The sequence below is a fragment of the Cervus elaphus genome, chromosome 27 (genome assembly GCF_910594005.1).
Source record: "Cervus elaphus chromosome 27, mCerEla1.1, whole genome shotgun sequence".
NCBI lineage: Eukaryota > Metazoa > Chordata > Mammalia > Artiodactyla > Cervidae > Cervus > Cervus elaphus.
The window spans coordinates 41,289,702-41,302,143 of record NC_057841.1 but is presented as its reverse complement, the minus strand read 5'-3'; the positions used below and the strand labels follow the sequence as shown (position 1 = coordinate 41,302,143).

Below are 12,442 nucleotides of genomic sequence, written 5' to 3'. Positions count from 1 at the left end.
AAGCCAAAACTAGGATAAAGTTAGGTAGTTTATTTCAAAATTAATGTATTACTAATATAATTATTAATATATTAGCAGGCAGAATTAATATATTTCTTGTAGGCTGTGTCACTATTTAACCAAAGGCAATTTTAGGATTAGAGGGAGATGGATATGACTGAGGTCATTAAAAACAGAAAATAGGCTTATTTTAGGAGAATGCAGTGATTGGAATTAGTAATGATAGCTTAACATTTTCCTGATGATTCTGTGTCAGAAGGAATCCATCATTGAGTATGTCCTGTCAATTCTCTGTGCCCATTACTGTCAGATTCGCCCAAGTATAAGATGGGGGTTCTTACTTATTTTATGATTGGCAAGATAAGACGCATGGAACCTTCTGTAGAAAGAAATCTAAAAAAGAATGTGTCATTGTGTTGTTTTTATCAAACTCTAGAAAAGTGTACATCCACATATGGTAAATTAATGTTTAAACTTAGTACAAGCCAGTGAGGAGTTGGTGAGGCGGGAAGAGGGAAGAGCAGTGTGGAATTGTGGGAGTATCCCTAGCCTGGGAAAACACTTAAAAATAGACTATTCACATGCTTTTGAACAAGTAATTTATTCATGCTGGACCTCAGTTTTCTCATCTGTCTTAAGTGAAGCCATGAATCAGAGATAAAACCTGTTTTGTTCATTGGTGCAGTACAAGAACTAAGATGAGTGCCTGGCAAGGTTGTTTTTCCATTAACATTTGTTGAATAGATGAAGGAATGAATGAATAATTGCCAGAGTAGGTAGGTGGATTCACATTCAGTTGTGTCTGACTCTCTGTGACCCCATGGACTGTGTAGACCTCCAGGCTCCTCTGTCCATGGGACGCTCCAGGCAAGAATACTGGAGTGGGTTGCTGTGCCCTCCTCCAGGGGATCTTCCCGACCTAAGGATCGAACCTGTGTCTTTTATGTCTAACCTGCGTTGGCAGGCGGGTTCTTCACCATTAGCGCCACCTGAGAAGCCTAGATTCACATTATATACTTTAATTAATTTTGGCCTTGAAGGGTTGCCAGGACTTACGCATGCTTAAAAAATCTGAAAACTATCTTATACAGATATTAAGATTTCATTCAGTATTAGGAATGTGAAGTTCTTGCTAAAGTTAAATAGCAACCAAAAGCCAGTGTTCCTTATTTGATAAAATCAATTGAGAAGAATGTAAATGTCAGAAAACTGTTAGCAATATTTCAAGAAAATAAGAACTAAGAACAGTGCCTGGCAATTATAAAATGTCAACTTATTTTTATTCATTATAATGAAAAATAAATTGGGCAAACTATTATACAATAACTGTTTTATGAATAAATCAGTTTTTTGGTTAAAAAGCAATCATAGATATACCTTGATAATTTTCATTGTAGTAATATCAATTAGCATCAATAAAATTGTCTGACATGGTTTAGTTGAATATATAAAATATAAAATTAATGAGAATCACAATATTGGCATTATATACTTAAGTTTTATCCATATTTGAACAGTTGAAAGTCATTTTTTATTATTTATAAATTTGATTCAATAGGATTTACCTGCTTTGCAAAAAAATATTTAATTAAGGAAATAGCTGATTTATTTATATTTTCTTAATGATATTTAGAATGTTAAACACATTTAAATCATTTTTAAAATAAAGATATAGGCATTCAAACATTTGGACTATGGGGAGACCAGATAATTTGTTTACCTACAATTATGTCTGAATTTTACTCATCATGCACTTTATCACTAAGACCAAGATTCAATCAACATTTTGTTTTTAAAGCCCATGAAATCTTTCCCACATAAAAAGGTCCTTTAGCTAGTACCTTATGCTTAGTCTAACTTAACAACCTCTTGTGATAACCAAAATTATGATAGGCACTTCACAGCATCTACACATATCAGATTATCATCTTGTACACCTTAAACTTATACAGTGCTTTATGTCGACTGATCTCAAAGCCGGGTGAAAACAAATGTTCACAGCCTCTTGCAATCACTGTAAAAAGACATTACTTGGTGCATCTAAAATGCCCAAGACTGGGGATAATGGCCAAGAAAAAAAAGATGTGTTGATACCAGTGCCACTTTTGGATTTAACCTAATATTATCAAAAGTCAAAACTTTAAGGATGTTTAAGGTTTTTCATTTCATAATCTATCGCCACATATGTTACTCAGAGGACTCTGTGAAGTGTTATTACTTCTGTTTGATGAAAGAAGAGGCACAGAAAATTTAAGTGACCTAAATATAGTCACACAGCTACAAGGAGCCATTACGAACTGAAATCCAGGTCTGCTCCTCTTGCTTCCTGATCATTCCCTGTGACCCCACGGCCCATCCAAAGCATTGGCTTCACATATGGCAGCTTCTGGTAGGATTCTAGCTTGCCCGAGCAGTGACTAGACAGACCGTACTAGTGTTTACACTTGCATCCAAGGATAAGATGTATCCTGTATCCAAGGATAAGGATTTTATGCTTGTTTTGGAGAGAAGAGGTAAAGATTTGTGTTGTTCACTTAAGAGAACCATGGCACTCTTTCAGATCATCATTCTGAGAGTGGAGGTGCTATTATCACAATGGAAAATAACCCTCCCGTGCATATTTATCTTACACAATGTGCCATATTGTGTAAACTATAGTTTGTAATGAGGACATTATTATCAATACAAACAACAGCTACAACAGACACAGATGTAGAATGGACATGTGGATCTGGGGTGGAGGAAAGGGGAGGGTGGGATGAATTGTTGGAGTAGCATTGACAGTATACACTATTGTGTGTAAAGTAGATAACTAGTGGGAATCTTGTGTAGCACAAGGAGCTCGGCTTGGTTCTCTGTGATGACCTAGAGGACTGGGATTAGAGGGGAGGTTCCGGATGGAGGGGATACATGTATATGGATGGCTGATTCACACTGCTATACAGTAGAAATATCACACTATAAAGCAATTATACTTCAATTAAAAATAATAACAAAGAACCAAAGGTAAGGAAGGCCTTTTATTATCATCTAAATCAATTTGCACATATGCAGAAATCAGAAAATCAAAAGCTGTCTTCAGTGTCAGGTCCCATAATTAAAAGGCTATTGGACAGTAGATTTGTAAGATAAAGAAGGTGAGGAAAAGGGTTTTAGAGGACTGGGCACAGAGTCAGGGCACACACTGTATTTCTAATTACTAAAACTCCATAAATAGAATTTGAAGCCAATGTTATTGCTATTTGGGCAAATAAAAATTCAGGCAGCCTAACTACATAAAGGGAAAGTAGCAAATATCTTTGTGCTATCCTTCTGAGTTCTGACACCATAGTATCTCTAGAAACTCTCTGGGTTACAGTAAGATGTGGTAACAACCCACTACACATTATTAGCACTAAATAACCCCAGAAAAGATAGTTACAGCAGCCAGTGCAATTTAAAAAATGGCTTTTAAAATATGAGCCAGCTCTGAGCAGCTTTCTTTTAAGACGCAGAAAATAGTCTATGGTTCATGTACTAATCTACTAGACTTCCTTCATGGAGCACATGGTGTATATCTTCCCCCCACATGAAACCCATACAAACTGTTATTACTTTCAGAATACGAACATGCTTTGGGTTCACAGTCAACATGACATCCAAAAATTATCAGTTAAACAGTGTACACTGGCTTACAAACATGTGTGAATGTGTGAAGTTTGATTGTAAATAAAAATTGAAGAATTCCATAGGCAAGTTTTGTGCAATTCCATGTGTTTATTGGAATTCTGTTTGGTGGAAGAAGCAGTGTTATTGGATTAGGAGGCCCTCTATTCTCCACAGTCCCAGATCAAAGTCTGTCTGTTTTTCACAGTCCTCTATGTCACCTACATTCATAGTAAAATGATAAAAAAAACTCACTACACTGAGAGGGAGAGAAACCTCCCACAGTTTTGGTGACAACATTTTATTTCAACTTTTTCTCCTTTTTAAAAACCAACATGAGCTAACTTGTTAAGAAAGTTTCTTATGGTTAGAGACTATTTTCCAAGCTTAACAAGCAAGCAAAATAGGTAATGAAACTAAGACCATTATTTATGAATATTTAGTAAATAAGATATTTCTTTAAATATTACTTACATATTTCATTTATATATGTATAAAATGTTCTACATATATGCATGCCTGTGTAATGTATGGGCTTCCCTGGTGGCTCAGATGATAAAGAATCTGCCTGGAATGCAGGAGACTCCAGTTTGCTCCCTGGACCAGGAAGATCCCCTGGAGAAGGAAGTGGCTACCCACTCCAGTATTCTTGCCTGGAGAATTCCATGGACAGAGGAGCCTTGCTGGCAGACTATAGTTCATGAGGTAGCAACGAGTCAAACACGACTGAGTGACTAGTATTATATGTAATGTATAGTATATATTTATATTTGTGCACAAATAAAAATGTGTATGAGTTCAGTTCAGTCGCTCAGTCATGTCTGACTCTTTGTGACCCCATGGACTGCAGCACACCAGGCCTCCCTGTCCATCACCAACTCCCAGAGCTTACTCAAACTCATGACCATCAAGTTGGTGATTCCATCCAACCATCTCATCCTCTGCCATCCCCTTCTGCTCCTGCCTTCAATCTTTCCCAGCATCAGAGTCTTTTCCATTGAGTCAGTTCTTCACATCAGGTGGCCAAAGTACTGGAGTTTCAGCTTCAACATCAGTCCTTCCAATGAACACCCAGGACTGATCTCCTTCAGGATGGACTGGTTGGATCTCCTTGCAGTCCAAGGGACTCTCAAGAGTCTTCTCCAACACCACAGTTCAAAAGCATCAATTCTTTGGCACTCAGCTTTCTTTATAGTCCAACTGTCACATCCATACATGACCACTGGAAAAACCATAGCCTTGACTAGACGGACCTTTGTTGGCAAAGTAATGTCTCTGTTTTTTAATATACTGTCTAGGTTGGTCATAGCTTCTCTTCCAAGGAGCAAGCGACATTTAATTTCATAGCTGCATTCACCATCTGCAGTGAATTTGGAGCCCCCCCAAAATAACATCTGTCACCGTTTCCATTGTTTCACCATCTATTTGCCATGAAGTGCTGCGGACTGGAAGCCATGATCTTTGTTTTCTGAATGTCGAGTTTTAAGCCAACTTATTCACTCTCATCTTTCACTTTCATCAAGAGGCTCTTTAGTTCTTCACTTTCTGCCATAAAGATGGTGTCATCTGCATATCTGAGGTTATTGATATTTCTCCTGGCAATAGATACATAGAAACTATATTCCTTTTTTAAAGCATTACTTTTAGGTTAAAGGTGTCACATAGAATTTCGATGGTGTATAGTCATTACATGATGTATGTACTATGTTTAGTTTTGTGTTTTTTTGTCTTTTTTTTTTTGATGGAGGACAGTTGCTTTACAATATTGTGTTGACCTCTGCCACACATCAACATGAATCATTATTATTTTTTATTAAATATTAATTATATTTATTAAATTATTACTTTTGTGTGATGAAGCTACTAAAAGAGTAGTCCATTTGGTGGAATGTTAATTTATCACTAAATTATTATCATAAAAAACTCACGTCTGAGATTGTGAATGAAGAGATCATCTGTCCTCTACTGACCCCTTTGTTCTCCTCCAAAAGGGTGCCGTTTGAACCACTGAGATGAGCTCTTGCAAGAGGCCACAAGGCTGAAAGTTGTTCTTGAGAGCAGATGCCTCCAGTGGTCTAGCAGCATGGGGCATGGCTTTGCATTGTACTTTCCATAGGCTGCAGCCTTGAAAAGGACAGAAAAATAAAATCAGTGTAAAGTGGTCTATATAAGAGGTGCCACATGTGAATGAATCTGCCTGGTATCAGTCACTCCCTAAGACTTTAAACAGTACAGCTGTGTGTTCCGTCCAGAAAACTGATGTTTTCAGAGCATGAGATTTGGTGCCCCTAGTGAGAGCAGCTTTGAGCATTTTGTCTGCAACTCACTGTTAACACGGAGCTTCTGAACAATTAGTGATCAAATTATATTACTATAAAATGTGGAGGAGTCTGTCATGAAGTTTGAAACAAGGTGCAACAGAGAAGCAATTTCTAAAGAAGAGTTAGAGAACATTAGAAACAATTTTAAATAGACAGCAGCCCAGGATAAAATTATTTTGGAGGTCAAGTATCTGATGAGTTCTCATAGTTCTCATAACTGTATACATTTGTAGCATGTCTATGATGCTCATTAAGTAGACATTGACATTTTTCCTTCCTAGTTGTGGCAATAATGATAGAAGCTTCCAATTGCTCCTTTCCCGTGGTTTTTATTTCTGAGTGAAAATAAAATAGTATTAGAAAATGAATGGCATTGTTATTTGTTTCCTAAGGGAAGTTATTTCTACTTACAAGAGAGTCAGAGTTATAGTTAATATCATGTGAAAATGAAATAAACATATTCAAAGGTCAAACTGGTAATTCCTAGATACACTGATGATATTTTGCAGTCATTTGGCAGAAATTCGATAAATAGAAATAGATTTATAAAAAGGACTTCCTGATACCACAGCATAGTTAATATTCATTATGACTATCCTGATAGAGCAATTTTTAATAATTCATCATTCTGATATGTATAATTTTTTGTTGCTCAGTGTCTTAGCCATGTCCGACTCAAAGCCAATGTCCGGCCATTGTGACCCCGTGGACTGTAGCCTGCCAGGCTTCTCTGTCCGTGGGATTTCCCAGGCATGAATACTGGAGTGGGTTGCCATTCCCTTCTCCAGGGGATCTTCCCAACCCAGGGAGCGAACCTATGTCTCCTGCTTTGGCAGGCAGATTCTTTACCACTGAGCTATCAGGGAAGCCCCAGCCTAACACCTACTTTACTATCAAATAAGCCTTTACTACTCTGTCTACATTTGTATCTCCCTTTCTCCTTCATCTGTGATTTTTTTTTTCCTTCTCTGGTATAATTTTTAGTTAGTCATACTTTAGAGTAAAATTATTTGAAAATGCTGTGCTTATTCTCTTTCAAGAGTTACCAAAAGAGCAACCAAATTGAAACTATCAGTTTCCAATAATTTAAAAAGTCTATAATTATTAAAATCTAGTGAATTATCCTTGTTCTGTCCAACCAACTCTTATGAAGGTGAATTTGGGCCGTCTCCGATAGCTCAGTTGGTAAAGAATCTGCCTGTCATGCAGGAGACTCCAGTCTGATTCCTGGGTCGGGACAATCCCCCGGAGAAGGGAAAGGCTACCCACTCCAGTATTGTTGGGCTTCCCTTGTGGCTCAGCTGGTAAAGAATACACCTGCCATGCGGGCGACCTGGGTTCGATCCCTGGGTTGGAAAGATCCCCCGGAGAAGGCAATGGCTACCCACTCCAGTATTCTGGCCTGGAGAATTCCGTGAGCTGTGTAGTCCATGGGGTCGCAAAGAGTCAGACACGACTGAGTGACTTTCACATCACTGAAGAGTTTGCCTTAGCTTGTCTGACGGTACAGAAGTGTAACGCACTGCCATCTGTGGTAGTGATCGTTCTTGTCAGAAACTGAACAAGCATCTGCGGTTGCCAGCAGCTTCCCTTGACCTGTGGTAGTCATACCTTTGTGTAGTCCTGTTCCAAATTTTAGTCATTATCTGTGACAGATCGGACCCGACAGAAGTAATATTTTGTCACTTCCAAGATTAGGTTGTAAGAGCCACTGCTTTATCTATTGTGGTCAGTTGCTCTCTCTTTCTCGGTTCAGTGACTCTGAGGGAAGCTGGCTGCCATGTTGTCAGCAGCTCTGCGAACGGATGTGTGTGGTGAGGAACATTTGCAGTTGACAGACTAAAGCCTTCCACTAGCCGCCTCCTGAGTGAGCTTAGAAGCAGGTCTTCCTGCCCCGTCCAGCATTCAAATGATGACATCCTGAGCTGATAGCTTAACTGCAGCCCCCTGAGAGATCCTGAGCTAAGCCGCCACCACATTCTTGAATCTCAGAAACTCTGTACTAGAACAAACCTTGGCTATTTTCGGCTGCTGAGTTTTGAACTTATTTGTTTTGTAGCTTTCAATAAGTAACAAACCGTCTGACAGAAATATTTCCTTCAGGTGCAGAATTGGATTTTACGGTTGCCAACATATCGTTCTACTAGTGTTTTTTTAAAAACTGTAAGTGGGGAGAAGTTTCTCATTACACATGATAAGCAGACAATTGTAACATAGGATTTAGCTGAAGTAATTATATGGGTAATAAAATGTTTCTGAAAGGGGAAGATAAATACCAAGAAATTTTTATGGTTTCCTACTGATAGCCTATTCATCTCTGCTACAAATTAGAAATTCCAAAGATTAGGAGAGCTAGTATGCAGACAGCCTCACATTAATCATAGTATTCAGACAGCATTTGTTTGAAAAATTAGATATTTGTTTGAAATATATTTTGTCTGATATATATATTGTTAATAAATATGTATTTACCTTACATTACAGTGATCAGAACAAATATTGATCTCCTAACTATCTTGCTAGGATCTTTGTGTTTGTTTAAACCTGTTGTCATAAAAATATCCCAGATCAATATGTAAACATAAGAAAAATTCAAACAAAAGGGAGAAAATGGAGAATAGATGCAGTAGAGTAAGGTTTGTTCAGCTAATTTACATAGTGTGTGAGGGAGCACGTTAGTAAACTTATGCTTGATGTAAGTCTCTGATATCAGACTTACCTAGGAAATCAGATTTATATAAAGTTTGCTCTCAGATTTTTTGTTTGTATTACCTAATAAATGACTAAAGGTTGTACATACAGCCCACATGCTGATGTCAGAAGTCTTCAAGTAAGAATATCCCAGAGCCCCCCCCCCTTTTTTTTTTTTCATGGAAGGCAAAAGCCATCCTCGATGACTGCTGTTGCAACACATAGATAAGTGTCATCTTCCGAAATTCCCTTACAAATGCTTAGTTTGGTTTTAACTTTCTCCCTGCCTGGATCCCGGCAGGGATGAGAAAGCAATTGAAATAATTACCTTGACTCCCTTCTTCTTCTAGCCATTTTTTGAAAAAACAAAAAAATTATTGGAGTATAGTTGCTTTACAATGTTGTGTTAGGTTTCTATTGTATAGCAAATTCAACCAGCTATGTATGTATATGTATATATATCTTCTCTTTTTTAGATTTTCTTCCCATTTAAGTCACCACAGAGCACTGAGTAAGTGCTATACAGTAGATTCTCGTTAGTTATCTGTTTCATATATAGTAGTATATATATGTCAATGCCAATCTCCCAGTTTACCCCCCTGACTTGGGAGGATAAATTTGGATATTGTCCATACAGTTGTTCTCTCTGTCTGTCTTCCTGCCCTGCAGATAGGTTCATATGTACCATTTTTCTAGATTCCACATATATGTGTTAATATACAGTGTTGTTTTTTTTTGTTTCCTTTTTTCTGATTTGTTTCATTCTGTATGACCATTTCTAGGTCCTTTTTAACGGGCATGCCCATGAGCAGTGAAATAGGGATAAAGTGAGCAGACCAAAAGGAAGCCTGAACAGGTCTATGCTGATCATTTAACTAGTCAGACACACAGACACACTTAGACCCCTCGCAGTCCTCCAGTCCTTAAGGTGAGCATTTCTACCCTCGTCGCCACTGTATGGATTTTCTGTGCTCCTGAAACACAGAAAATGGGTGGATATCATGGTTTTCTCGACCATCCAAGCAAGCAGTTAATGAAACCCCTGGATGCTTTTATCTGTGGCAAACACAAATTCCCCTTCTTTCCTAAATCGAGAGCTGTTTGTTCTAACAGTTAAGTGGGATGTAGAAGTACTTACCAAGAGAAGTGCTGGGAGTTTGTGCTGTGTTAGAGTCAGTGTCATTTATTTTAGAGAATCAGCTAAAAAAAAATTAGCTCTCTGGTCAAAATAATCTCTCATGTATTCTACAAATTTCATATTCCATTAAATCATTGAGATTAGTAATCACATTGTAGGAAGCAAAATATCATGAGAGAGTTCCTCATACAGAACAATTCAGTGTTAATTGCATTAATCCGCTGAAGACTTACCCAAAAATCTATCATTCTTTGAGAGGGAGGGTTTTAATTGATGCCCAGGAGAGAGGAGGAGGAATCTGAGTTCTAGGTAGGTGTTTATTGCATAGCCAGAGGAACATGAGGAAGCAAGTGAAAAACAAAAAAGGAAATTCATAGGTGAGAGTGGAAGTTTCCATAGATAAACTCTGCCTTCTCCATAGTTTTGCCTTGGGCCATGGTAGCAGTTGGTGTACCTGGAGAAATCCCCACCATCTGCTGTCAGCCCCTGCTTCCAGTTTGCCTCTGTAGGAGGTAAACTTCCAGAAGCAATTGGAAAGGCTCACCATCTTAGGTTCTATCCCTTCATCTCAGAGTCCCCAAGGACTAATCTGGTTCATCTAGACTTACCAGAATTGCTTGCATTTCCTTGTGTATTTTGATCCTTCACTGTGAAAAGTTGAAGAAAAAATCAAGTGAGATTAAGGAATAGTATCAGAATTTGGTCCAAGGCAGGGATGCTGAGAAGCCGGGTGGCAGGCAGCCTGGGCAGAAGTCCAGACGGGGGAGAGGCAGGCATGAGGTGGAGGGGAATGCAGAGTTGAAGAGTAGATGTAGATAGAGAAATAATCTGACGAACCAGTTAGGGATACAAGGGTATAATTTGTCCCTTTCCCCACCCCCTTGGAACCTTAAGTTTATTTTTTTTTTAAATTTTAAAAAAAAAGGAAATAATTTTTAAATAGTATTCCTGGCACTTTGAATGATGGTGGACAAACTTCTTCACTAGGTGTTTTTCTGTTCCATTTTCAAGCAGATCTAGTTATTTAAAAGTTACTCCATCATTGAGAGGAGTTTCTACTCATGTTTTCTTTGTCTCTGGTATTAGCCAATGTATTCTTCACTAGGTGTTCTGTTCCATTTTCAAGCAGATCTAATTATTTAAAAGTTATTCCATCATTGAGATGAGTTTCTACTCACTTTTTCTTTTGTCTCTGGTATTAGTCAACGTAGTCACTGCCTCACTGCTTGGCCCTTAGTAAGAGTGCAATATACTCTGACGGTTGATGAAAGCTCATTCACCTTTTAACACAGTGACTATTCAACTCAATCCAGCTAATGGCTGTTCACAGCCACTAGAAGTTAGATTGAGTCTCTGCTTTCCAGTTTTGGGGCTTAAGAGACAGAATTATACAGGGATCATTGTAATTAAAGTAAATCTCCTACATACAAATGAGTTCCATTCCAAGAGCATGTTTGTAAGTCCAGTTTGTTCATAAGTCTAACAAAGTTAGCCTAGGTGCCCAATTAACACAGTAAGCTATATAGTACTGTATTGTAATAGGTTTAAAATACTTTTCACATAAATAATCCATAACAAACAAACTGCACCAAATTTTGTCTCCTGACAATATCAGGGTACCAAGAGATTGTGTCTTTCGTTTCCACTCTGGTTCCATGAACAGAATCTGTCTATGCTACCTTTTTGATAAGTCATGTCATACTGTTAATGCACCTGAGTGGATAGCCAATTAAAATGTTCAGTCTTTCTCAGATGGCCTATTTTTAGCCAAGGCTTTCCAATCCTTTCTTAATGTTGTTTTATTTTGATTAATCTCTGTGCATTTCTTGATGATATTAGGTTTCACCCAGTTCACCATGCCTCACCTTGACTTCTTGATGAGATCATCAGAATTCAGAGTTTGTCTCTGATGAAATCTCAGATTTAACTTTTGCTATTTACCTATCTGATGATAAATATTGCATCTTGGGGCAAAGTAGCACAGATCTATTTGCTTCTGAGAATTTGATGCTTTGTAAAAGAAATGAGAATTCTCACTCCTCTCCCCCATACAAACTCTATACCTAATATTTATCTCAAAATATGACTATTACATAACAAAAGCAACTTAACATATCAAACATTCATTTTTATTTAATATGTCAGCACATAACAAAATGAACTGGAACACATGTCCCTAAAGAAAGTGATGTCAATTTGTTTTATTTTCTAGTTCAGACAAAGGTAAAGGCGTTAAATATTTAATGACAAAATAAATATTCCTTTTTTCCCCCAACTTATATGATCCTGAAATTATACATTCTCTTTCCTTGGTTTAAGATCATGTCTTTGTTATTATGAGGACAAGAACTCCTTTGAAGATGAAAACAATTTTATATAACAACAAGGAAAGAAAGTAAAAGTCGCTCAGTCATGTCCCACTCTTTGCGAACTGGTGGACTATACAGTCCATGGAATTCTCCAGGCCAACTCTCACATCCATACATGACTACTGCAAAAACCATAGCTTTGACTATATCGACCTTTGTCAGAAAAGTGAGCAATTGCTTAGTAAGGAAATAGAAAATGAAGTGGCCAATAAATACTTTTTAAAATAATTCCTTTCATGTTGAGAATCACATTAATTCCTAAGGGTTTACTCATTGCT

General features: G+C 37.7%; 1 protein-coding gene across 6 annotated transcripts in view; it reads left to right on the top strand.

The window, feature by feature from the left end:
* DLGAP1 (DLG associated protein 1) overlaps window positions 1–12,442 on the top strand; it is a 750,273-nt gene that overhangs the window by 151,702 nt on the left and 586,129 nt on the right. The gene's annotated exons all lie outside the window — the stretch shown is intronic.